Source organism: Bombina bombina, unplaced genomic scaffold, assembly GCF_027579735.1.
Source record: "Bombina bombina isolate aBomBom1 unplaced genomic scaffold, aBomBom1.pri scaffold_1176, whole genome shotgun sequence".
NCBI lineage: Eukaryota > Metazoa > Chordata > Amphibia > Anura > Bombinatoridae > Bombina > Bombina bombina.
The window spans coordinates 16,821-43,954 of NW_026513124.1; the positions used below are offsets into that span (position 1 = coordinate 16,821).

A 27,134-nucleotide genomic window follows, 5' to 3' on the forward strand; every position below is an offset into this window, starting at 1 on the left:
AATAAATAAAATATGGTCACAGTCTTCAGTTTCAAGTGCCAACTAAAAAAAAGACAATATGATATGGAGTATATCAGTTTGGGATTTACCTGGATACTTTTAATTGATGCCTCACAACTTGTACGTGTTGTTTGTCAGGGGGTTCTTGCAAATGACAGCATGTGACCTACAAAACTTTGCAAAAATCTAGACGCAAAGCATGGTGAGGTGGCAAGAAAACCTTCTGAGTGTTATCAAAGAAAACTTTATGCCTTTCACCGTAAATTAAAGTTATGCAATATTTGAGCAAACAGAATTTGATTGCCACCCAAGCTTCTATTGTGTTGAATTGTGCATTGCAGAGGTAGATGAAGCACATACCAATGGAAATACATTAATTCTTCCTGCAGCCAAAGAAGTGTTCTGAAACTATAGGAGAGGGGAACAGCAGGATTCAATTCCACTCTCTTACAACATTACTTTTTTGAATTTTGGATGCACACTATAAATGGCTTCTGCATGCATAGATCCACTGGCTTTCCTGGACAAAAGTCTGCCACAACTACTCCGATTGTACAGCAGGAAATGGCTGCTTTTTTTTCCTCCCAACTTTCAGTCCCGACTGGAGAAGTACATGGTAAGATTTGACATGGGTGGCATATCTCTCAGATACTTCGAACACCTCAAACATGCTTAAAACATCTTTGCAGGGGAGGGATATTGGTTTTTGGCAAGCAAGGGAGAGTTTGCATTTAGAAAAATGTTGGACCCCGTGGGTTATCAGAGCATACTGTCTATGCATGAAGTATTTAACTGACTTGTAATTGTACACTGTCGAAAGGATTTATCCAGAACTCCCACAAAAGCCGTGATGGAACATTGCCATTAGTGGCAATGTGCAAATCCGTCTTTTCTGGCTTTATAATTTTCAACAGCAAATACGGTTCTTGGGAGGATGACCTTCGTCTGTTTGGGACATCACTACAACCTGTATTCTCTGTAAAGCATGGAAACAAATGTATCTCTCCCAGTAAGATAGGAATATGTTTAATTGGCTTTCTCTAAATTTCCTATTTTTTCTTTGCTACACATCTTTTGTTAAGGAAGAACAGTTAAAAAGCAGTTATAGTGACATTTTAAAAATTGTTTACGCTAAAAACCTTATAATTTAAATTTTTATAATTTATTTCTTAAAAAAAACATCCCAGAAATATCAAAGTAAATTGTGCCAACATTTTAATAATAATAAATGTAATAACTTCTTTTACATGATATGAGGCCCATCTTGAAGGTTTCATCAAAGTGGAGGGCCCACTATCTAATACTTTGAAACCCCTTACTCTGTCTGAGCCATAAAAGTTTCACTTTCACGTTCATGTCTCCTTTAATAAATAATTGAACTCTGCCATTTCTGTATAATTAAAAAATGTTTGAATAACATCACAGGTAACATGGCTAAGTATGGTATCTCTGGATATGCTGATCAAGTAAATAAAGCAATAAACACAAGATTATGTGACCTTGACAAATGTCCAAAAAGATTGGTGTAGTAATTTAAAGTAGAATTCTTGAAAAATCAACATGTTGCCATGTGGGAATTTTTCTTCACATCTTAATAACTCAAGAAATACTGAATCAATTTACTTTTTTTTTTTTTTTTTTCAAGGTTTGTGTTGACAAGTTTGAGCAGACTATGACTTCTCTACAGTACACCCTTAAAGCATATGTTGCCAACTGTCCCATTTTTTCCTGGGACAGTCCTGTATTTTTGTAAGATTCCTGTCCCTCGCTTTTTAAGTCCTGTCCTTGTTCAATTAGTTTGTATTTAGTTTAATATTTGTGCCGTACTCCCACCACATACTCAGGGCCATCTTTAATACCAGGGCAAAAGGGTTCATGCAGACTGCTGATGTCATGTGATATGGGGGACACATACAGTCAGTCCTAATACTGTCATAGTCAAAAGTTCTCTGCTTATATTTGTGAGAAACTGTGCCAGACCATGCCGGTGTCATGTGTCATGCCAAGCTAGTTCCATGTGCTGTTTAGATGTGCACTGTGCAGCACTGAATGCTTAATTCCTAACTCTGCATACAGCCAATCCCACTGCATCAGAAAATGTCCTGCTGGGGTTAACACTGTTACCAGGGTAACTGATCTGGTGGTGGGATTGTTTCTGGGTAGGCTGACTGTAGGCACATGCAGCAGAAAGCAGGAGTGGGCAGGCACGTGAGGACACTGCTCTCTTCAGTCTTGAGACTGTGTGACTCATCTCACACTGTATCCATGTAGCCTTGGGCAGACAGCATCCAATCTGCTGGTCCCCTTAGCCCTGCTCTTTCTGCTGTAGCCCTAATGTTCAACTAACTGAGTTTTGTTAGGGGAACAGTGCTTTGTAGAAAGGTGAAGTGGTAGGAATAAGTGAGTGCACACATGTCCCCTCCCCCATGCAGCATTGTCTAGTGCAGGGTGAAAGGGAACTTGTTCCTAGCAAAGAAGTGACATGTGCTGATGTATAGTGTCATGCTGATACTTCAAACATTAAGGTAAGGTTTTATTTTATAGTTTTTTTTTCTCTTGTCTCAGATTTTAAAGCTTCCCATAGTAATTCTGCTGTTCCAGTCAGTAAACTTATATTTGTCTGCACCTCCATGCTTCCTCCTCAGTCTGTTACCTTGCTTTGCTCCTGTTAGCTGCCCTAAATCTTTTTAACCAGCTAAGCTCACACCAGAATCACATTAAAAAGCATATTAAATTATCTACAGTGGAGGCATTTATTTATTTATTAGTACTGCGTAGGTCCAGTTTCACATATTACAATTATTTCATTTTTTTTTAAATGATTAGCCCAGCAGTAGATGATCCACTGCTGGGCTAATAATTTAAAAAAATTATAAATAAATTGATTTAGTTGTTTTTGGGATGTTAGGTTGGTGAGCAAAATTGCTTGGTGGGGCATGAAAATGTTTGCCCAGGGTCCAGTCAATATTAAAGAAGGCCCTGCACATACTTCTCTGGGGCTTTTGATTTTACAGTATGTTTTTTTTCTCTAGTTTTCTGTTATATTGAAGTATAGCAGTGTGTAGTCAGGTGTCGGGTAAGAAGGAGAGATGTAAATCTAATACCAAGGAGGGAAGGAAGGAGTAAGGCATCTCAATAGTGTTGCACAATTTGGCCCTATTTATATACAGAGTTTTTGCTTAGTAGGGGCTTAAGCATCAGGCTCTTCATCTTCTGGGACTAGAGATTCAGAAAACATAGAACAAAATCCAGATTTACTGGGGCATTTTCTGGTTCTATTAACCTACTTCCCACAATCACTGCTGCAGCAAAGATCAAAAAATATTTTTACCTCATAAATTGCCATCTACTTGTGAAACTTTCAATAGTTTTTTAGCAAAAGTTAAACATAAATAAAAAATAATCCTGAAGTCCACAACCATCTCCCATACATAGGACTGCCATAATTCTCTTCCACAAAACTAGGACTATGTGAAGTATTTTGACTGGAATGAGGGTGGTCGGGTGAGGAATATATCCCACAATTAATGAAAACGTAATACTATATAGTCCACACTTCACCACAAGGTCCAAACATGAATATTTTTTTCCTTTTAGTCTAATTACAGATAAAATCAAGTTACATATAGTCTCGTAATATAAATAGATTTAGATTACACTTAAAGGGGCATTGCACATTTTCATATAAAAGAGGTTGTTTCAGCCGTTTCTTGAAGAACTGGTTTTAATGTACAAAATAAATATAATTATTTCTTTTCACACTACCCTGGTTAAGATCCTAGCTAGTTTCTGTTTAAATACCTTTTACTAATAGTTTCATGCAAAAATCATTATAGTAGAGGCAATTGTGTGTACAATGTCTCTTTAATGCATTGCATCCCTTGTTGGCACACAGTCCTTTAACATTACATGCACTTCATTAGAGATTCCTGTGCCACTGTAACTCTAAAGCTAGCAAACTGGCTGAACTCTGTAAGATTACAACTTAATAGTGGATTTTGACATTTAACGTACTTCTCTTAAAGATCTCACCTACCGCCATACCACCGCTGACGTCCACACCAGACACTCTCCAGCTCTGTCTGTCTGAGCTTTTTGAAACTGGAGTGTTTTGTCATGCAGGCACTCGCTAGAAGAGCAGAAAGGAACTTTGAGATGGGATGGGCTGTGTGTAGTGCTCACAGCAGTTAGATTTGCCCACACACGACCATTATCTATTTGAGATGTGCGCTCCTCTCTTAAAAGAAAAATGTGCAGCAAAAAGCGGGATTTATTCAATAAAATCCAAGACTTTCACAGTTTTCCGGGACATATGGCAATCCTGCCCATACACCATTTGAGGGGTTATTTGCACATTCTTCCAAACTCTCTTGGGTTATGATGGGATAGAAGATCTGTACATTTAGTATAGGTTTAGTGAATTTGGATACATTGCTGGCTTGTACTAGTTCTTCTCCTGTCTGGTTGAGATTTTTAAAGTATAAGGTTAATGAATTTTCTAAAAGCTTGGCTTTCCAAGTAGAAGGCTTTGAAATCTCACTGAATGGTAAAAGAGGTGGAAAGCTGGTAATAAACTATTTAAGTCCCTTACTATTCGTCATAACCATTTTGAAATTGGATCGTTGCAGAGATAGTATCTGGCAGGCAAGGGCATGGTAGGTACGGGAGTTATCTTGTGATGTTTATGAACGTGATCTTGCAAGGGGCTATAACCCTTACCAAAAAGACTCTGCACTCTACCACAGTTCTGGTATGACCCCGCTTAGGATGTCCAAAATCTAACAATCGAGTGTGGCTCAGTCATTAAGGCAGAGTGGTAGATGGGATCTGACCCTAATATTTAGTGATCCCCTGCCCAAAATTAACCTCTCTGTGGGATGATATCTTCTCCCTTTGCCCCTCATAGGGATTACAATAACTGCCAGTCAGTGCACTCTTTCATAATGTGGGTGGTGTGGTCCCCAAGATGACATAGAATGTGGGTGATTTACATTTTTTGGGGCAGCCAAATTATGCATAGCGAGAGCTTGGAAGAAGTTGATAGAGCACAGGACAGATTGGATAAATATTGGGATAATTGGTGAATAGAACTGACATGTAGGTGGATACTGAAGGACTGGGGGCCTTGCAATGCCTGTAATTTGTAGTTAGCCACCAGGCCCCGAAAGGGTATTCATTTGGTTGTTTGAGGGGTGGCTTCTTAACGTTTTTGTTTTTCTCCTTTCCTACCTATTTTCCTGCATGTGATGTGAATATTGGTCTTGCACGGAGAGTACCACTTTCTGTTAATTTCATAATAAGAGAGCTAGTGATTTAGGACTATACCCACCCATACCGATAGAGGATATTTGCTTGAGGTAAAGGGACAGTTTACATTTTTCTCCCCTTTTTGATTGTTCCCCAATTATCCATTTTACTTGCTGGAGTGTTTTTAAATTGTTTACAAATAGCTCCTTTACTTTATTTCAGCATTGGAAATAGATGATTTTGCCCGTGGTATCTCTACCTACACTGAAAGTTTTTATACTTAATATAGGCTATTGACAAGCTATATAAAAAAACAGCCAGCAGAAGAAATTTCACTTCCAGTGGGCGTGGAAGAGATAAAAATATCCTTCCTAAAATATTGATTTTCAATTGTTGTTTTTTTTTTTTGTACAGAGATAAGAAAGGGAAGCACTTGAGTGATAAGATAAGGCTGTCTGATCTCTCTGCTAGGCTTAGCCTATTTTTGATGGGTTGTGGTTTCAAATAGCAAACTCAGCAATTTCACTTACAAAAATAAACATAATGGAACAATTTATAATACATTTTATACTATGCAGCTGGTATAATAAGTAGCTTGCACACATTAAGGGGAAGAACAATTTTATAGTACACTGTCCCTTTAACGATTATGTTTAATATATATTTGTGTGAGTCTTTGTTTCCACCGAAAGAATAGACTCCTTATAAGGCTAATAGACCATTGAGAAGATTCTGAGATCTTTTGCTACTGATGGACGTCTTATGATCAAAAGTCCATTGAGACTTGCTATGTATCTGATCCGATATTCTTGTTATCATGTCTTTATGGTCTCTCTGCTGCTTGTTATGAATAAAAAGATAATCCACCCAAAAAAAAAAACTAATCCTCCAACATATCAACATATATTGCTCCATTCCAGCAGCCCCAAGACAGTGGTTAACCAGGTTTAAACATATTGAGGTAATCAGTCTAATTCAGGCTGTGTAACATCTTTATACATTTTAGGAGGGTTCCTTTTTAATAAGTCTGTTTTACATGATAAACCTATACACATGACAAAGTATATTACAAAGTTGTCCACATAGGTTTGGGGGCCATAATAACTTTATACTGTATCTGGCCATCTTTCATAAACTGCATAATGTTTATATCAGCCATATTTTTGCACTTTTACTGGTATATCTGATCCTTGTACATGATTTTGTTATTCTACAGGATAGTAAGTAGCTTTGTTCCCACACTAACCCATTACCCCCCTCTCCCATTCTTTTTTAATCAGGGGGCTGCTTCCAGCCTTGAGGGTAAAACTATTATTATAATTTATGATACAGTAGCTCAGTGAATGCTTTTAAAGTTATTTTGTGTAGACGTCCGGCACCTAGCCGTTGTTGCCCTCTGGTTCTAATAAGCAGGTCAGAAAGAATGCCCCTTTACATGTCATGAGTTGGGAAAACCATATGTTGAGTTTTAGATGTGATAATGTAAAGTTGCAGATTTCTCTTGCTGGTGATCAAATCAAATAGAAAAGAGATCTGTATCATGAGAGTTAACAGGACTTAAAAGGGCAATCAGAAAATGCTCTAATGTGTAAGACCATGGTATTGCACTGTTGCTTGTATGTAAGTGTTTAACCCTGCAGAGGGCTTAAGCACATAGCTAAAGCCCACTCCAAAGCAGAAATATTGCATTTCAGTGTGTAAGTAAACAACAAAAATGATACTAGAACTTCTATAAAATAAACAATTACTCTGCTTTTCGAAACCAATTACACCTGCCAGTCTCTCTGTTTTAACAGCTGTGTTTTATTGACTCTAGTTCTCTTCAACAAGCTTAAGTATGGTGAAGACTCATCCTTTGTTTTAGAGAAGAAGCCAAATATGGTGTAATACGTTTTATACAAAATAAGCATTAAATAAAGTACTGGAAAGCTACCAAGAGTATCTTCAGTCCTCAATTTATTAACTGGAATTTAAAGCCGGGTTAAAAAAATAATTTACAGCTTCACTAATTTAAAAAACTCAATGTGCTAAAGTATTAACATTTTATAAAGAAACATATCCTAGAAAAGTGTATTTTGGTTCATACCTTACATTCAACCAACTACCTTTTCTGTTCCTAAGATCCTATAAGTAGATAAAAAATTAATGATTTGATATAAATTGCATAAAGGTTAGTGTAGAGCCCTTCGTGGGCTTGGAGCAGCCATTATAGGTTAAAGGGACAGTAAACCTTAAAAATAATGTTATATAATTCTGCACATAGTGCAGAATTATATAACATTATTTAAGTGCTATAGTTCTAAAAGCCTTTTTTACCTTTTAATATGTAAAAATTATGGCGCTTTTACAGACCCCCGCTCTCTGCTCTCTGCTGAGCGGGTCTGTAATATTTAGTCAGCGCATCGGGCCAGCTGTATAGTCACAGCCCGGCCCGACCGCGCCATAAGACTAAGTGCAGCTCGATTCTGTGACAGGAGCGAGCTGCACTTAGTGCTATGGCGCGGTTGGGCCGGCTGTGACCTATACAGCTGGACCGATGCGCTGACTAAATATTACAGACCCGCTCAGCAGAGAGCGGTCTGTAAAAGCGCCATCATTTTTACATATTAAAAGGTAAAAAAGGCTTTTAGAACTATAGCACTTAAATAATGTTATATTAATTCTGCACTATGTGCAGAATTATGTAACATATATTTTTAAGGGTTTACTGTCCCGTTTAAACACAAATGTTTATCTTTCATTATTCAGATAGAGAATATACTTTTAAACAACATTCCAATTTACTTCTAATATCTAATTTGCTTCGATCTTTAGATATCCTTTGTTTAAGAAATAGCAATGCACATGGGTGAGCCAATCGCACAAGGCATCTATGTGCAGCCACCAATCAGCGTCTGAGTCTATCTAGATATGATTTTCAGCAAAGGATATCAAGAGAATGAAGCAAATTAGATAATAGAAGTAAATTAGAAAGTTGTTTAAAATTGCATGCAATTTCTAAATCATGAACGAAAAAAATTGTGTTTTCACTTATGAGTTACACATGCTGCAGGGTGTTCAGCGGGAAACATGCATTGTGCTGCTGGACAGCCACAAAAATAGTGATCCTGGACAGCATTATTCATGTTCCTCCCCTGCACACCCTGCAGCATGTGTAACTCATACAGTGGGGCAAAAAAGTATTTAGTCAGCCACCAATTGTGCAAGTTCTCCCACTTAAGAAGATGAGAGAGGCCTGTAATTTTCATCATAGGTATACTCAACTATGAGAGACAAAATGTGGAAACAAATCCAGACAATCACATTGTCTGATTTGGAAATAATTTTTTTGCATATTATGATGGAAAATAAGTATTTGGTCACCTACAAACAAGCAAGATTTCTAACTCTCACAGACCTTTATCTTTTTCTTTAAGAGGCTCCTCTGTCCTCCACTCTTTACCTGTATTAATGGCACCTGTTTTGAACTTATCAGTATAAAAGACACCTGTCCACAACCTCAAACAGCCACACTCCAACTCCACTATGGTGAAGACCAAAGAGCTGTCGAAGGACACCAGAAACAAAATTGTAGACCTGCACCAGGCTGGGAAGACTGAATCTGCAATAGGCAAGCAGCTTGGTGTGAAGAAATCAACTGTGGGAGAAATAATTAGAAAATGGAAGACATACAAGACCACTGATAATCTCCCTCGATCTGGGGCTCCACGCAAGATCTCACCCCGTGGGGTCAAAATGATCACAAGAACGGTGAGCAAACATCTCAGAACCACACGGGGGGACCTAGTGAATGACCTGCAGAGATCTGGGACCAACGTAACAAAGGCTACCATCAGTAACACACTACGCCGCCTGGGACTCAGATCCTGCAGTGCCAGACGTGTCCCCCGGCTTAAGCCAGTACATGTCCGGGCCCGTCTGAAGGTATGCTAGAGAGCATTTGGAGATCCAAAAGCAGGTTGGGAGAATGTCATATGGTCAGATGAAACCAGAAGTAGAACTGTTTGGTAGAACACAACTTGTCATGTTTGGAGGAGAGAGAATGTTGAGTTGCAACAAAGAACACCATACCTACTGTGAAGCATGGGGGTGTCAACATCATGCTTTGGGGCTGTTTCTCTGCAAAGGGAACAGGACGACTGATCCATGTACACGAAAGAATGAATGGGCCATGTATCGTGAGATTTTGAGTGCAAACCTCCTTCCATCAGCGAGGGCATTGAAGATGAAAACGTGACTGGGTCTTTCAACATGTACAATGATCCCAAACACACCACCCGGGCAATGGAGTGGCTTCGTAAGAAGCATTCAAGGTTCTAGAGTGGCCTAGCCAGTCTCCAGATCTCAACCCCATAGAAAACCTTTGGAGGGAGTTGAAAGTGTTGCCCAGCGACAGCCCCAAGACATCACTGCTATAGAGGAGATCTGCATGCAGGAATGGGCCAACATACAGCAACAGTGTGTGAGAACCCTTGTGAAGACTTACAGAAAATGTTTGACATCTGTCATTGCCAACACAGGATATATAACAAAGTATTGAGATGAACTTTTGATATTGACCAAATACTTATTTTCCACCATAATTTGCAAATAAATTATTTCCAATCAGACAATGTGATTGTCTGGATTTGTTTCCACATTTTGTCTCTCATAGTTGAGGTATACCTATGATGGAAATTACAGGCCTCTCTTATCTCTTAAGTGGAGAACTTGCACAATTGGTGGCTGACTAATTACTTTTTTGCCCCACTGTAAGTGTCCAGGAAAATATGGCCGAGGTGGCAACCCTAGCACAGAGGGCTGTGTAGTGTAAGGTGCAACAGTTTTGCTGTTTAGGGGTGAGTTTTCATTTACCTTTATAAGGTTCCTGCTTGAAGTCCTCGGCCTATTTTGCTGTGTTCTGGATTCTTGCTTGTCCCTCTCTCCCTTTATAGTTGGTTGGGTGGCGGCTTTGAGGTTTACGGCTCCTGTATGGGTTGCTGCAGGTAACACGGCTGGGGTAGGGTTACTTGAGCTGGCCCTGTGTAAGTCTGTGTTTTTAAAGTTTTAGGTTAAATGTTGTTTTGATGAATAAACAAAACCTTCTTGATCTTTTCTAAAAGCTTTGGACTCCGTGTGTTTAATGTTTATGTTAATATTGTGATTGCACTACACTGGTAACTAGCTCCCTAATTTGGGCCTTTTATCCAAGATCACTTCATGTTTTTTTTTTTATTGTTGTTAGTCATTTCATTGGGAATTTAAAGTACAAACAGTTTTGTTTTTTTGGGTTTTTTTTTTAACATACGGAAGTTGTTTTGTTAATGGAGGACCTTACTGAAGTTTTACATATAAGAAACTATTTTTGAGGATTGTTTAGCTAATGATTTAAAAGGAAGAAGGGAACTTAATTAAGAACTATATAAAAAAAAAAAGACTACTTGTTTGAGAACTGCATATTTTGAAATGGCATGATATCGTATACAGGATTGGCCACTCTAAATTATGTCAACACGTGCTTGAGTGAGAACTGCAAGATAAAAAGTCTGTATGATTGTGATAGGCTTTTTCGTGGTTTGATTTGCTTTCTGATTGGTAGATTGATTTTTAGTATTTTTATTTATTTTTTGGCTGTTGTATATTATGATGTTCTTTGTTTTTTATAATCTTATTTAGTGGGGAACATATTTTGCAAAATATCTTATTTATTTATATATATATATATATATATATATATATATATATATATATATATATATATATATTTGTATGTAAATTTATCATACCTATATTTATAAATAAACACACTTATTTATATTACTCCTTGTATGTACACTTCCTTTCAGGTCTTGGTTTGTCACTGAATCAGTGGGAGGGGCTGATGTGTTTAAAGGGATAGGAAAGTCAAAATTAAACGTGCATGATTCAGATAGAGCATGTCATTTTAATTCACTTTTTAAATTCACTTCTATTTTCCAAATGTGCTTCATTTTCTTGGTATCCCTTGTTGAAAAAGAATACACACATATCCTACACTACTGGAGCCAGCTGGTAATTGGTGCTTGCACACATTTGCCCTCTTGTGTTCATCTAGCTGCCAGTAGTGCATTGCTGTTCCCTTCAGCAAAAGATAACAAGAGAATGAAGCAAATTTGATACTAGAAGTAAATTGGAAAGTTGTATAAAAAGGTTATGTTCTATCCAAAACATGAAAGAAAATGTTGGGGGTTTCCTATCCATTTAAAAATCAGTTGTAGTATCACTAATGATACAGATTTGTGCAGAATTGTATTTCTCTTGAAAAAGGTTCCAGTTAATAAATTGTGGACTGAAGATACTCCTAGTATACAATGGGCTCAATTTATTAAATAATGTCGGACAGGGGCCTACATATTCTCCCTGGTCCACCCTGCTTCTCCCCTTGTGGGCAGCAATCCACTGCCCACATTTTACCATTGCACAAGAGCGCTCCTTTGCCCTCTAGGGCAACCCTGCATGCGCACAGCCAATCACACACAGGCAGGAGCTGTCAAGCTCCCTGGTCAGAAGTGGCAGATGAGATTGAAATTCTCCTTCTAAGAGGTGGAGAACAGGGCGCTTGTGCGAACCTCCAGTCAAAGTGGAGAAGAGGGCTTGATAAATGTAGCCCTATAAGTACCTTGCATTTAGTGCTTTTTCTGTGTAAAACATATTACACCATATTCAGCCTCTTTTCTGTTTGAGGTCCAAAATAGAGATATAGCCTTTAATGTTTGAAAAGACCCAGAGCTATGAAAACTCGGCAGCAATACACCACTGGGACCTTGCTGAACACATCTGCTAAGCCAATGACAAGGCATTTGTGTGTAGTCACCGTTTACCAGCTAGCTCCCAGTAGTGCATCCCTGCTCCGGAGCCTACATAGGGATGCTTTACAAAAAGAAGCATACCAAGAGAACTAAGTAATTTTTAAGAAATTTTTCAATTATCAAATTGAATCTATCAAACCATGAAAGTTTAATTTTGACTTCTTACTGAGATACTGATTCATAATGTCTGGAATACAGACGTCAGTGTGTTATACTTAAAATGTAACTTCACTGTTATGCTATGAATGTTCTCCTCCTAACACACCAGGCACTATTTTTCTGGTACCATCATTAAACTTTGTTTCAAGAGAAGAGCTGCTGCAACCCATTCCTTACTGGCAGCCAGCTGATGTACCCTAGTAATAATAATTTATAATTCACATATGGAGCTAGATTACATATGCAGTGTCGGGCGCAAAACCCGGCGTCGCCAATTTTTACTTGAACCAAGCGATCACATATACGGCATCGCATACAAGTTACGCCCGTATATTTCACCCGTCGCCCGCTGTTTTTACTCCCATAAACTAACATAGAGCAGTCGGTATCACATATTCAGCGCAAGGACGTACGCGCCCAGAATGGAGAAATTTTACTCATATTCACCTCGCCACACATAGTCGGGCGCTGCAAGTATGAAAGTACCGTGACTCCCTAGAAGCCTTAACAAAACACCTTAAGAATGCGCAATATCCGCTCCTAATCCGCCATCCCCCCCACCGCAATAACTGATAAAATGTATTAATCTCTAAACCGCCATCCCCCACAACACAAACTACCTAATAAACATATTAACACGTAAACCGTCAACCCCCCACAACAAATTACACTATTAACCCCTATACCGCCAACCCCACACAACGCAAAGTATTAATCTAATAACTAAGCCCCCTAACCTAACACCCCCCTAAGTTAACTCCAATTCAAATACAACATTTTAAATAAGACTATATACCATAAGAATGAATTAAAAGCTACCAAAAATAAAAAAATCCTAACTTTACATTAAAAGTAAAAACAGTAAAAAAACAACCTAGGATTACAGTAACATTAAAAAAAAAAAACTAAGATTACATTAAAATAAAAAAGCTAATATTCAAAAAAATAAAAAGATAAGATTACAGTAAAAAACAAACTAGATTAACTAAAACTAATCTATCCATTGCCCCTAAATGGGGCATTTGTATGAGCATTGCCCTTAAAAGGGGCAATCAGCTGTTTTAATACCCATGAAAATAAAATAAAAAATTTACAGCTAGATTACGAGTTTTGCGTTATGAGGGGTGCAGTACTAACTTGCACGTTATTCTCACCGCTCACTTACCTATAGCGCTGGTATTACAGGTTTTTATAAACCCGGTGTTAAAAGACAAGAAGTGAGCGTACAGCAAAATTGAGCTCCCTACCGCACTCCACTACCAGCGCTGCTTAAGTCCGTGTAAGCTGGTTGTGCATGCTTGTGCACGATTTCCCCATAGACATCAAGGGGGAGAGCCGGCTGAGAAAAAGTCTAACACCTGCAATAAAGCAGCGTAAAGCTTAGTAACGTAACCCCATTGATTCCTATGGCGAAACAAAATTTATGTTTACACCTAACACCCTAACATAAACCCGAGTCTAACACCCCTAAACTTACACTTATTAACCCTAATCTGCCCGCCCCCAACATCGCTGACACCTACATTATACTTATTAACCCCTAATCTTCCGCTCCGGACATCGCCGCCACTATAATAAACATATTAACCCCTAAACCGCCGCACTTCTGCATCTCAAACACTAGTTAATATTATTAACCCCTAATCTGCCGCCCTTAACATCGCCACCACCTACCTACAATTAACCCCTAATCTGCCGCCCCATTATACTAAATTTATTAACCCCTAAACCTAAGTCTAACCCTAACACCCCCTAACTTAAATATAATTAAATTCAATCTAAATCAAACCTACTATTAATAACTAAATAATTTCTATTTAAAAATAAATACTTACCTATAAAATAAACCCTAAGCTAGCTACAATATAACTTATAGTTACATTGTATCTAGCTTAGGGTTTATTTTTATTTTACAGGAAAGTTTGTATTTATTTTAACTAGGTAGAATAGTTACTAAATAGTTATTAACTATTTAATAACTACCTAGCTAAAATAAATACAAAAGTAGCTGTAAATTAAAACCTAACCTAAGTTACACTAACACTACACTACAATTAAATAAATTACCTAAATTAAATACAATTAAATACAATTGCCTAAATTACCAAAAAAAAACACTAAATTACACAAATAAAAAAGAAATTATCAAATATTTAAACTAATTACACCTAATCTAATAGCCCTATCAAAATAAAAAAAGCCCCCTAAAATAAAAAAACCCTAGCCTAAACTACCAATAGCCCTTAAAAGGGCCTTTTGTGGGGGGCGGAGCTAGCCATCAAGGGAGCAAGACGTGTCCTGATAGAGCTCCCGATTATATATGCTTTAAAACAGCTTTTATCTATGTAGTTTTTCACAAAATGCTCTGGGAACTGAGATTTTCAAGGGATAATGCCACTCACTGAGATCAGGCACAGCTAGAAACACAGAAACCTACAGAAAATTCAGCTCTTTGATCTGAAGATGGCCACACGGCATTGCGCACCATTGCCTGAGGAGATATGAGACAGTGTGCATTATAAGCAGCAATAATCTTATGAGGGAACAGCTCTACTCCTATTCACTACAATATCACTCGGCATACATGCCCATAACGCTATTTATTTAGTGGGTCTGCTATACTATCGTGGAACGAATTCATGCCCAAAATGGCGGAGATCATTCTACTCCTGCAACAGTTGGGAGACAAGCTCGACACTCAATTCTTCTCACTGTGTGCAGAACTTATTCCTGACCAGAGTTTAGAGAGAGAGGAGAGCGGAAGCAACATGAAGCGGTCACGGTGCCCAAGTATGGAACAACAACCAGTTAATACGCACTCACCGGATAACACCACAGAAGAACCTTTGCAAGCGGCAGACTTTGGGTGCGACATAATTCGACCGGATAGAGGCACGCAGCCCTTGACCCCTCAATCCTACTTTGAGCCAAAACCTACCTCAATACTGGCGCAGAAACCGCCGCACTTACACCGGCTCCATGGCTGTGGAGCCTCCGTGGTCGGGGACTGGAGTCCTTTGATCTTCTGGCCTCTCGCGGAAGCCTTGTGTCTGGTTCGACAAGAAATAGCTCACTGCCTTTGTGTCCCGCCTCGCCCTTCATGGTACTCGCTCCGGGCAAGAACTACCCTGTTCTACAGCAAGATCTACGGGTCCTTATGTATTTGTCATCAGACCACAAAACCGGAGTGGGGTAACTACTTTCCAAGTGTGATGTTGTGCTGGAGTGTAATTCACGTTTAATTGTACCTAGCCACATAGCTATTCATTTACCACAGTCGGCAGAAGATTTTCCCAATAACGGTCTAAATGATGGTTCTTCAGGGAACCTAAGAATATGGCCGCAAACTATATAAATGTGGTTCAATTGACTCTGTCTACCCGTTTCCCTATTCTATAGCCTGTTTAGCTCTCATTACTCTCGCTTTGTAACCTCACTATGTGGACTGTGAGAGAAACTGCGGTACATTTCCCCAAGACTTGGAGATTCGGCTAGTCTTTCATACAGTACCAATCACCTACATACAAGCCATTCATCTCAGAGGGTTTATTTGCTTTAGTGTATCCCTCTGCCTGTTGGTATAGGCTAAAGAACGGGACATGTCTATACACCCTGAAGGGTTAAGTTGTCTAACACCCAGCAAGTCCGGCGTGTCAGCACTCGAGCTTTGAAGACATCCCAGCACTTGGATTTATTGCAAAAGTTTGGACTTATCTTGTAAGAATACTAAACTAAGGACACCTTCATGCATATGCTCAAGTTTAATAATAATACGCAGCTTATTATGCCAGCTCCTTACATGATTTATACACTTGTTTTTTAATGCTCATTGCATAACTTATTAATGATATTTTTATTTAGTTAAGTTAACCCATTTTTAGCAAGGGTGATCAAAATGATGACTATTCACGCATGTAAATACAACCAGCTGAATGTTTGAGCCACATATTGTAGTTGAAAATGTATTATATAATTTTTAGTTGAGTAACAGTATTGTATGCATAATTAATGTAGCACTTAATGAGTTTATATTAAGGTTACCCTACCCAGGGCTAAAAAACAGGCGAATGTATAACTTGCTTAACCTCACTTGATAACCCTCTCTGAGATTTAATATTCTCTTGTCTTATCTTCTTGACTAATATGGCTCATGTTATCATACTTTGTTGATATACACTGTTTTTGCAGGTATTTAGAATACATATCATATAGGCTCAGTATAACTAAAAGCTAATACGGGTATCAGTGGGAAAAGCGTAGCATTCCTGTTAGTCTACCTCTATAGACTGTTGAGTTACTGCTATCTATTGAATACTAATGCACTATATTTCACCCAGCTCGTAGATGTCATGCGCTACACTAATTCCCCCTATATAATATAATATCAAAGATCCTTTATAATGGGGCTTACCGAGAAGGCAGCCATGGAGTATAAATGGTCAGCTCATATAGAGTATCACCAATATAGAGTTATCACCTTATTGGGTGAGAATTGAGTAAATGATACAATAAGCACAGTAAGGACCCGCTAGTGCTTAGATGTAGCGCAAGTATAGTAACAAGATGTATATAAATATTCATTGAGTCATTTTGGAGAAAAATTGACAACAGATCTGCACTGTATATCTTTAAAATACATCCCTCCCCCCCCCCCCCCGTAACGTAAGTTCCTGGGTGGTAATTATTAGCCATTCACCCAATACAGTGAATTATTTTTTGCTGTGTTAATCCGCATCCTCACACTTATTTAGATCTAGAATACATGCCCATTAGTGGCTATATCTCATAATATTCTTTATATGAATCTTTATTTCTATAATCACTTAATATGGTGAATTATTGGCGGTATTAATCCGCCTCTTGCTTTCATAGATTTGTGCCCCCCTTGCTAGTTGTTATTATGCTAAGATGATCAGATTAAAATATCATTATATCAGACAGTTTCTTATGACAAAGAGGCACTATAGCTATCACAACATATATAATAAAAAACTAAGGTATCAAACCAGATTACCATATTTGCATAAAGGATGATTGTTATAATTTGTTATGATTGTTATATATTAGTGTGTCTAACCAATTCTTGAGTAATTTGATGGCGTATCATTTTTGTATATAGATAGATGATCCCAAAAGCTACTTTAGTATTTTGCATTAGTCATCCTTCATATAGGACTGGTTTTGTAATGAGGAAATGGTATTTCTGTGCATCTATCATACATGTTGTACTACTAATTACCTTTAATAAAAAAACTTTGATTTAAAAAAAAAAAAAAAAAGGGCCTTTTGCGGGGCATTGCCCCAAAGAAATCAGCTCTTTAACCTGTTAAAAAAAAATACAAACAACCCCCCCAACAGTAAAACCCACCACCCACACAACCAAACCCTCCAAATAAAACCCCAACTAAAAAAACCTAAGCTCCCCATTGCCCTGAAAAGGGCATTTGGATGGGCATTGCCCTGAAAAGGGTATTTGGATGGGCATTGCCTTTAAAAGGGCATTTAGCTCTATTGCAGCCCAAAGCCATAACCTAAAAATAAAACCCACCAATAAACCCTTAAAAAAAAAAAGCTCCCCCTGAAGATCCACTTACAGTTTTGAAGATCCGACATCCATCCTCAACGAAGCCGGTAGAAGTCTTCATCCAAGCCAGGAGAAGTGGTCCTCCAGATGGGCAGAATTCTTCATTCAGACGGCATCTTCTATCTTCATCCATCCGGCACGAAGCGGCTCCATCTTCAAGACATCCGACGCGGAGCATCCTCTTCATCCGACGACTAACGACAAATGAAGGTTCCTTTAAATGACATCATCCAATATGGCGTCCCTTAGATTCCGATTGGCTGATAGAATTATTTCAGCCAATCGAAATTAAGGTTGAAAAAACCAATAGGATTGAGCTCGCATTCTATTTGCTGTTCCAATCAGCCAATAGAATGCGAGCTCAATCCTATTGACTGATTGCATCAGCCAATAGGATTTTTTAAACCTTAATTTCGATTGGCTGAAATAATTCTATCAGTCAATCGGAATCTAAGGGACGCCATCTTAGATGACGTCATTTAAAGGAACCTTCATTTGGGAAGAAGACTTCATTCGAACAGGATGCTCCGCGTCGGGTGTCTTGAAGATGGACCCGCGCCGGATGGATGAACATAGAAGATGCCGTCTGGATGAAGACTTAAACCCTAAACCTCTGGACTCTCACATCACTGCCACTAACTAAACCTATTAACCCCTAAAGCGCCAGCCTCCCACATCACAAAAAACTAAATTGCACTAAACCTAAACCCCCCTAACTTTATATTAAAATTACAAGATTTCCTATCTTAAAAAAACCTAAGTTTAAAGTGAATGTAAATTTTTAGATGATAAATGGATCGTCGGGTGTTAGTGTTTAGGTTTTTTTTTTAACCTTTTTTTTTTTTTTTTGGGTGTGGGTTTTTTTTTTTTTTTTTTTTTTTTGGATTGGGGTTTGGGCTTTTCTTAAAATAGCTAAATGCCCTTTTCATGGCAAGAAAAAGAGCTGAATGCCCATACAAATTCTCACTCTGACACACAAAGCCCTTAATTGCATTGCTCCCCCTACATCTCAGACATTGTCTCCAGATACTTTCCCTCCCGCCCCCTTCGCTCCGCTCACCTACTCTCCTCCTCTCTTGTTACATCCTCACATTCCCGTCTACAAGATTTCTTCAGACTGGCTTTTTGTAAGAGTTGGGTTTTTATTTTGGGGGGTTGGTTGGGTGGTGGGTTTTACTACTATTGGGGGGGGTCTTTGTATGTTTTTTCAGGGAAAAGAGCTGATTTCTTTAGGGCAATGCCCTACAAAAGGCCTTTAAGGGCTATTGGTAGTTTATTGTAGGCTAGGGTTTTATTTATTTTGGGAGGCTTTTTTATTTTTATAGGGCTATTAGATTAGGTGTAATTGTTTTTATTTTGGATAATTTCGATTGTTTTTTTTTGTAATTTAGTATTTTTTGTAATTGTAGATATAATTTTTTTAGTAGTGTTAGTTTTTTTTAATATGTAATTTAATTTATTTTATTAATAGTTATTTTAATTTTAGTATAATAGTAATGTTAGTTTAATTTATACATTTTTTATTTATTTTTTGAGGTGGAAGCCTGCCGCTTCCACCTTTAAAAACATCGCTAAAATTAGACATTTCCTTACACAAGACACAACAAAGATTTTAATCCACTCTATCATCCTTTCCCGCCTCGACTACTGCAACTCTATCCTCTCTGGTCTCCCTAGCTGCCGCCTAGCTCCTTTACAATCCATAATGAATGCCTCTGCCAGGTTCATCTTCCTTGCACGTCGCTCTTCATCTGCTGCACCTCTCTGCCAATCCCTTCACTGGCTTCCTCTTGCCTCCAGGATTAGACACAAAATTCTTACTCTGACATACAAAGCCCTCAATTGCATTGCTCCCCCCCTACATCTCAGACCTTGTCTCCAGATACTTTCCCTCCCGTCCCCTTCGCTCCGCTCATGATCTCCTACTCTCTTACTCTCTTGTTACCTCCTCACATTCCCATCTACAAGATTTCTCCAGACTGGCTCCCATCTTATGGAACTCTCTGCCTTGCTCCACAAGAATCTCCCCTAGTTTTAAAAGCTTCAAGTGCTCCCTGAAGACTCTACTAACCTTCCTATCTCCACTGCTATCCCCTTAAACCCCATAGCATGTAAGCCTATGAGCCCATCTATTTGTAGTTCACCTTCATAAGAGCCGACTGCAACAGTGCAACTCTCGGCAGGACCCTCTCTCCCCATTTGATCACTGTAATAGTTTTTATATACCACCTATGTTCATAGCGCTGCGGAACCTGTTGGCGCTCTACAAATACCTGATGATGATGATAATAATAATAATAATTTATTTTAAGATAGGGATCTTGTAATTTTAATATAAAGTTAGGGGGTTGTTAGGTTTAGGGGTTAATAGTTTAATTTAGTTTTGCGATGTGGGGGGCTGGCAGTTTAGGGGTTAATAGGTTTATTTAGTGGGAGGCCAGAGGTTTAGGAGCTAATAGCTTTATTTAGTGGCTGCGCAGGGGAATAGGGGTTAATAACTTTATTATAGTGGTGACGATGTCGGGGAGCTGCTGAATAGGGGTTAATAACTTTATTATAGTGTTTGAGATGTGGGAGGGCCTCGGTTTAGGGGTTAATAGGTAGTTTATGGGTGTTAGTGTACTTTGTAACAGTTTAGTTATGAGTTTTATGAAACCTTTTTGTTACACAAAACCCATAACTACTGCTTTCAGATTGCGGACCGGATCGTGTCGCTATAGGCTGTAATGCAAGCTTTTTAGCCTCACCGCAAAACTTGTAATGGCATCGCTATGGAAATCCAGTGAAAAAACGTCATATTTTTTTTTAGTGCGGGACTGGTGTTGCGTTTACAGGATAAAATGCTTGCGGTACAGCTATACCGACAAGATTCGTAATGGCTGCGTTCTGGTTTTTACACTCAAATTGCCATTTTTTTTCAGCGTTAAAACCCGAAAGCAAAATTTATAATCTAGGTGTATGTGTTTAATCTCTATGCAGGGTTTAAACACATAATTGTAGCAAGCCATAACAAAATAAACTAACACATTTGAGCATTTTCATATTGCACTTTAATGTTACTTTATCACTTACACCTCTTGTTAGAGGTTAGCATATTTATTACAGTGCAATAACTCCTGGCCTTTGTTAGTACCCTGTGAATGAGTAACAGGAATGATCCCATTGGTAACACAGATGTTTGCTCCACCCAAACCTCATTATTATGTGTGATATTCTTGTGGTTTACAAACAGCAGGAAATTACTTGAGATCTGCAAAGTAAGCACAATTTACTTCTTTTTTTTTCTCTATTTCAACCAATTCTTCCTTTTTTTTTTTCTTTTTTTTAAGCTTATTGACTTCATTGCTGATTAATTCACTGCAGAACTTATGTGAGGAGGAAATGGTGTCTGATTCAGCTGTAAATGCCAATGACCCTCTTTTTTTACCCTTCTTGTATTCCACAGTAAACTCCAAATTCCTCACTGGGCTAAGCATGAAAGTCCCAAAACCAGCTGGTTACATTAATGCAAACTGACTGAATTAGTTGATGCATTGTTCACTTATTTGCTTTATTTTATTATACTTAATGCATGTCCCATTGTCTCCAGCCAGTCATGGGCACAGTAGGACCTCTGTGGTACCCTCCTCCCCTGAGTAATTAACCTCTTGGTCTCCTGCTCAATGCACCCGTTGGTCTTGTGAGGGGGTTGTTGCCGTGTGCTAAAGTCTTTGTTCAGTTTAGTCCCATCTTTTCCAAGATTATACCAACTTTCATATTCTGCCCCTTCTCAGAACATTTGTGTTTACTTGGTTGTTGATCAGATAAAATATAAAGGGACAACTCTGTGAGTGTACAATGGTACTTTTTCCTATAGCCTACTACAGTGCCTACAACGTAGCTGTTCAGGTGCCAATGAACTAGAAAAAAACAAACCACCCAGAAGAAGGCAGGAACGTTGTTGTTGTTGTTGTTGTTGCTTTAAAGCAGTATATTGTCACCTGCACAATGAGACAAACCTCTCAAGAAGGCTCCTCTGTACTGTAAGGTCCCTCGGTTTTAGAAAGACAAATTTTAGCTTGAGAGCCGTTTGTCTCCCTATACAGAATTCTGGAAGTGAAGAGTCACCTACATTACAATATTATGCTAAATATAGTATTTGTGTAATTTCTCTCCATGCCGGCAAGTTTTTGTAAATCTGCTTTTAGCGTGTAACACAGAGAGTGCACACAATCCAAAGGCCTCTCATTAGATTTACAACCCACGAGAAAAGCACTTGGCTGATGGTTAGGATCCGTTTTATATGGTTCAGTTTAACTATTCTGCACTTCCTATTTACAATGATGCAGAGAGAAAAAACAAGACTAATGCTTTTTGTAGGATATGACACTCATTGTTTAAGTATATAACCGGCAGAAGAGCACTTACGTTTTCTGCCTTAAAACAAGAGATTACTCCATGTGAACAACAACAATAATGTTAGCCTACATTAGTCTTTCCAAGATAGAAGCGTGCAACGTTAGTAAGGGCCACCTCAGGCAAAGTCCTAGATCGCCATACAAATTACATAACTGCCCTAGATGGGCAAACGACTCATGGAATACTATTCTGCAATTGTCCCACATCCTGCTAGTAAGTTTGGAGAATTGCCAAATGTATGCTGTTTTTGTAATGTGATATTAATCTTATATATATATATATATATATATATATATAAGTCAAGGTTGTATTGTATGTGCACTCTCGCCAACAAACTACAACTTGCCAGGGTGCTGTAGCCAGGTATGTAGATTTCAAAATCGAAAAAGCACTCACTGGACTGTGGACATCAGTGTAAATCAAAACTTTATTGTGACGTTTCGGGACCAGCAGCGTCCCTTCCTCTGACAAACAACAAGTGAAAAAACAGAACTTTTTATAAGCCTACAAAACACTCCCCCAGGTGAACTGCCAATCAAAATGAGCTGTGTGCAAAACAAGCATAAGAATGTGTAATTAGTGAATTGCATATATTTCACAATGTTTTAACCAGCAATTCACTAATTACACATTCTTATGCTTGTTTTGCACACAGCTCATTTTGATTGGCAGTTCACCTGGGGGAGTGTTTTGTAGGCTTATAAAAGTTCTGTTTTTTCACTTGTTGTTTGTCAGAGGAAGGGACGCTGCTGGTCCCGAAACGTCACAATAAAGTTTTGATTTACACTGATGTCCACAGTCCAGTGAGTGCTTTTTCGATTCTGAAATATATATATATATATATATATATATATATATATATATATATATATATATATATATATATATATATATATATATATATACACATACATACATACATATACACATATATATATATATATATATATACACATACATACATACATATACACATACATACATATACACACACACACACGTGCAGTCACAGGAACGAACAACCAGCTCAATACCATTGTTAGCCTGTTCTTTGGCGATTTACCACCTGGGTGCAACTTCTTTTAGCCCAATAATGCTTTTCACAGAGTAGAACTTTCCTGTAGTATATCAGTCTGATCCCGCCTATTACGGTCAGTCCAGTGCCGAAATACCAGGCAATTCCTCTCTGAACAAGGAACACAGCAACCTCAGACGATCGTTTCAGCCTTCATTGGGCATCGTTAGTGAGGTGTAGCAGTATTCCTCTAAGCACACTGAGCAAGGAGTCTACGTTTGGTTGCCCCTTTTTCCCATAGGGAGACTAAATACACACAGAGAAGAGTGCACTCACAGGAACAAACAACCGGCTCAGTAACATTGTTAGCCTATTCTTTGGCGATTTACCACCTGGGTGCAACTTCTTTTATCCCAGTGATGCTTTTCACAGAGTAGAACTTTCCTGTAGTATATCAGTCTGATCCCGCCTATTGCGCCTATATATAGTGTTCCTTGCCCCTTTTCTTTGCAGAACACTTACTCAGTCCAGTATCGCTGAAATAATATAGGGCAATTTTGAATGGGTATTGTTTAAAATGAACATCAACAAGTGGAAACCTATATGTAATTGAATACTGAAAAATGTTTAAATAATTGGCTCTGTAAAATATACAAGCCACAAATGGGTTAATCTAATTGTATCCATTAAAAAAAAGACGTTGGAATGAAAAAAATGATTACCTTTTTAAAGTATTTCAACTCACCAATTCACAATATTATTACTTCCTTTTGAGATTGACTGTCAAGAACATATATATAAATTAAAAAACAATAAAATAGTCAATAGTGCGAGATCGCTGATCGCACGTAAATGGGAAAACACCATATACCCCCACATTACAAGAATGGAAACAAAATACTTTCAAACTCCTATCCTTAGAGAAATACTCTTACTATAGAAATGGTAATCTAACCATGTTCCAAGAGGTAAAAGTCTATGTAGCTGGTCTTCATCATCCCCCCCCCCCACCTTCTTTTCTACCTTTGTCTCTTTCCTCCCCCCCTTCTTCTTTACATCTCATCTATATCTTTCTACCATTACAATTGTCTCTTTTTTCCTATGTAAGGTCTCTTTAAGAACTGTAGACACTAAATTATATTGTGCACTAAACTAATTAGGTTTCTCTAAAGTATAAATGTAGTTTTCCAGAGGCTAATGCTAAATATCAATAACGAGTCCATCCTAATTCCATACCTATCATCCTGTTCAGAACTGATAAAAAAACTGAAGGACTGGAGCTATTCTGGACAAATATTGGAGACTCTTCCTAGCATCTTTTATAACCCCCTGGTATTGTATTGTAATATGCGCATTGGTAATGTTAGATATTCCCTTGTGCTACGTATGATCTTATGTGGTTTTATTACCTTACTATGTTGACTTATGCCTTCAATAAAAAAAAAATATATATATAAAAAGGTAACTAAAATAAATGAGCAAGAAATAACTTTATGTAGAGAGGAGCTCTTAATTATCAAAAAATCATTCAAATCAACACATTTTTTATTACATCTGAAAGAGGACATTTTAAAATGGTTACAGGTTTTTATTTTATTATTTTTTAAAAAGATGTTCCTATAAAGCAACCTTTGTGCTGCTCATGCTTGTAGAGGCCTGGCCTTGTCCACAATTAGATTTATAAGAACTAAACCTATAAACCAGTGCTTTTTAATGTTTAGCAAACCGAAATAAAAGAATTAAAGGTTAGGATACTCATTTTTTTCATGCTCCATGTAGAGCATACAATTTTAAACAATTTTTTAAATTAGTTCTACCTAATTTGCTTAATTCCTTTAGTGTTGAAGGAGTAGCAATTCACTACTGTGAGCTAGCTGAACATTTAATGTGAGCAAATGAGGAGGCATTTTTGTGCAGCCACCAATCAGCAGTTAGCTCCCAGTAGTGCATTGCTGCTCCTGAGCCTACCTAGGTATACGTTTCAACAAAGGATATAAAACGAATGAAGCAAATTAGATAATGGAAGTAAATTGGAAAGTTGTTTTAAAATGTAATGTTCTATCTGAATCATGAGAGTTTCATTTTGGGATTTTAAAGGAAGACTGAAATCACTGTCCCAGTCTGAGACCTCAACTCTACCTTTTTAATAGAGGGACATGAAAAATCAAAATATAAACTTTAATGGTTTAGAGAATGCAGTTTTAGGGCTCCTTGTACTAAGCCGTCAATTAATCCAACATTGTAGACACGGATAAACTCACTGTTACTCGCCGCGGGCTAAATGGTGTTTGCTGTCACTATGTACTAATAATCCCCCCCATAAATAGACACGTCTAGCCTGCCACGAGCAGTGGCGGATTATTGATAAATTTGACGCCTGGCTCGCCACGACTAAGCTAATGTACTTAAATGTCAGTAGAATTGTATGGCCAATTATTAACACGTGACATGCAAGGTGTCAGAAACGTTTAAGAGACTTTTCAATTTACAGCTATTTTCAAATTTACTTTGTTCTCTTAGTATTCTTTTGTTTAAAAGGATACATTGTTAGGCTCAGGAGTATCAGTGCACTAGTCGGAAATAGCAGGTTATTGGTGGCTACTACACACATATGCCTCTTCTCATTAGCTCAGCAGATGTGTTCAGCTAGGTCCCAGTAGTACATTGCTGTTTTAGATGTGTTTAACCTGTTTGCAGGGGTTAAACACATAGCTATATGCAAGCGAAAAGACAATAGCATGCTTTTAAGGGACATGATACCAAAATGTTGAAGCACTTGCAAGTGATGCAGCATAGCTGTAAAAAGCTGACTAGAAAACATCACTTGAACATATTTTAACTCAAAATTTCCTCAGTTGTATCCCATTGTAAAGGGATGCCAGTCTTGGGGGTTGCAAGGGAGTGCTCTTCTGGCATGTGCAAGCACAGACAAGTTATTTTCATCTTCATTTTAAGGAAGTTTACTATGAAATATTTTGAGATTTAAAGCACCCTGGATAGCGCTTGCTGATTGGTGGTTACAATTAGCCACCAATCAGCAAGCACTACCCAGGTGCTGAACAAAAAATAGACTGGCTTCAAAGCTTACATTCCTGCTTTTTCAAATAAAGATAGCAAGAGAACAAAGAAAATTTGATAATAGGAGTAAATTAGAAAGTTGCTTAAAATTGCATGCTACATGAAAGACAAAATTTGGGTTTAGTATCCCTTTAAATGAAATCTCATGAGATCACAGTAAGCAAAGTTATGTAACTGAATGGCTGCTGTTTTTGTTTGTTTGTTTGTTTGTTTTTTAAGTGTTCCCAGAGCCCTTACTATTTTGAGGTTAAATATCTTCAATTTTTACATAATGGTGTCCATATTTTCTTGACAGCTTTTTACAGTTATGCTGCATCACTGTCAAGTAATTTAGCAAATTGGTATTATGTCCCCTTAACACATAAGTTAATTTTCTTTTTGCACTTAGTATTAAGAGTAAACCTTTTTGAAACTAAGCAGAGGATTAAGAGAGGATACTTGGGAACTCTGTTTTTTAAAACTATTATTAAAGGTAAAGTTAAGGTCCTGGACCTGACAGATAATTATATTTAAACAAGTACGTGGCACTGGAATTGGTTTGAGGTTAGGCTTGAGTGATTTTGTGAAAGCAACTAATTCTAAAATAGGAGAATCATTCACTAGCCTTCAGGTAAAAGATGGTTCCTTGTAAATTAAAAGAAAAGGACACTGTGTGCTACTGAATAACAGTGTAAAAAAAATACATTTTACTACAAAGAAAGTTAGTGTGCTGTTCTCAAAGCAGAAAAGAGACACCATCAGTATTAGAAGATAATGTTTTTCTTTCCCAGCAGTCTGTACTGCTCTCTACAGCTATACTTTCAGGGCTTTTGGTTCTGTGAATAGA

At 37.9% G+C, this 27,134-nt stretch overlaps 1 protein-coding gene across 1 annotated transcript in view; it reads left to right on the forward strand.

Moving 5' to 3' along the window:
* The window catches only part of LOC128644718 (integrin beta-5-like), a gene marked incomplete at its 3' end in the record, with an annotated part of 82,543 nt that overhangs the window by 15,070 nt on the left and 40,339 nt on the right, over positions 1-27,134 (forward strand). The window lies entirely within an intron of this gene.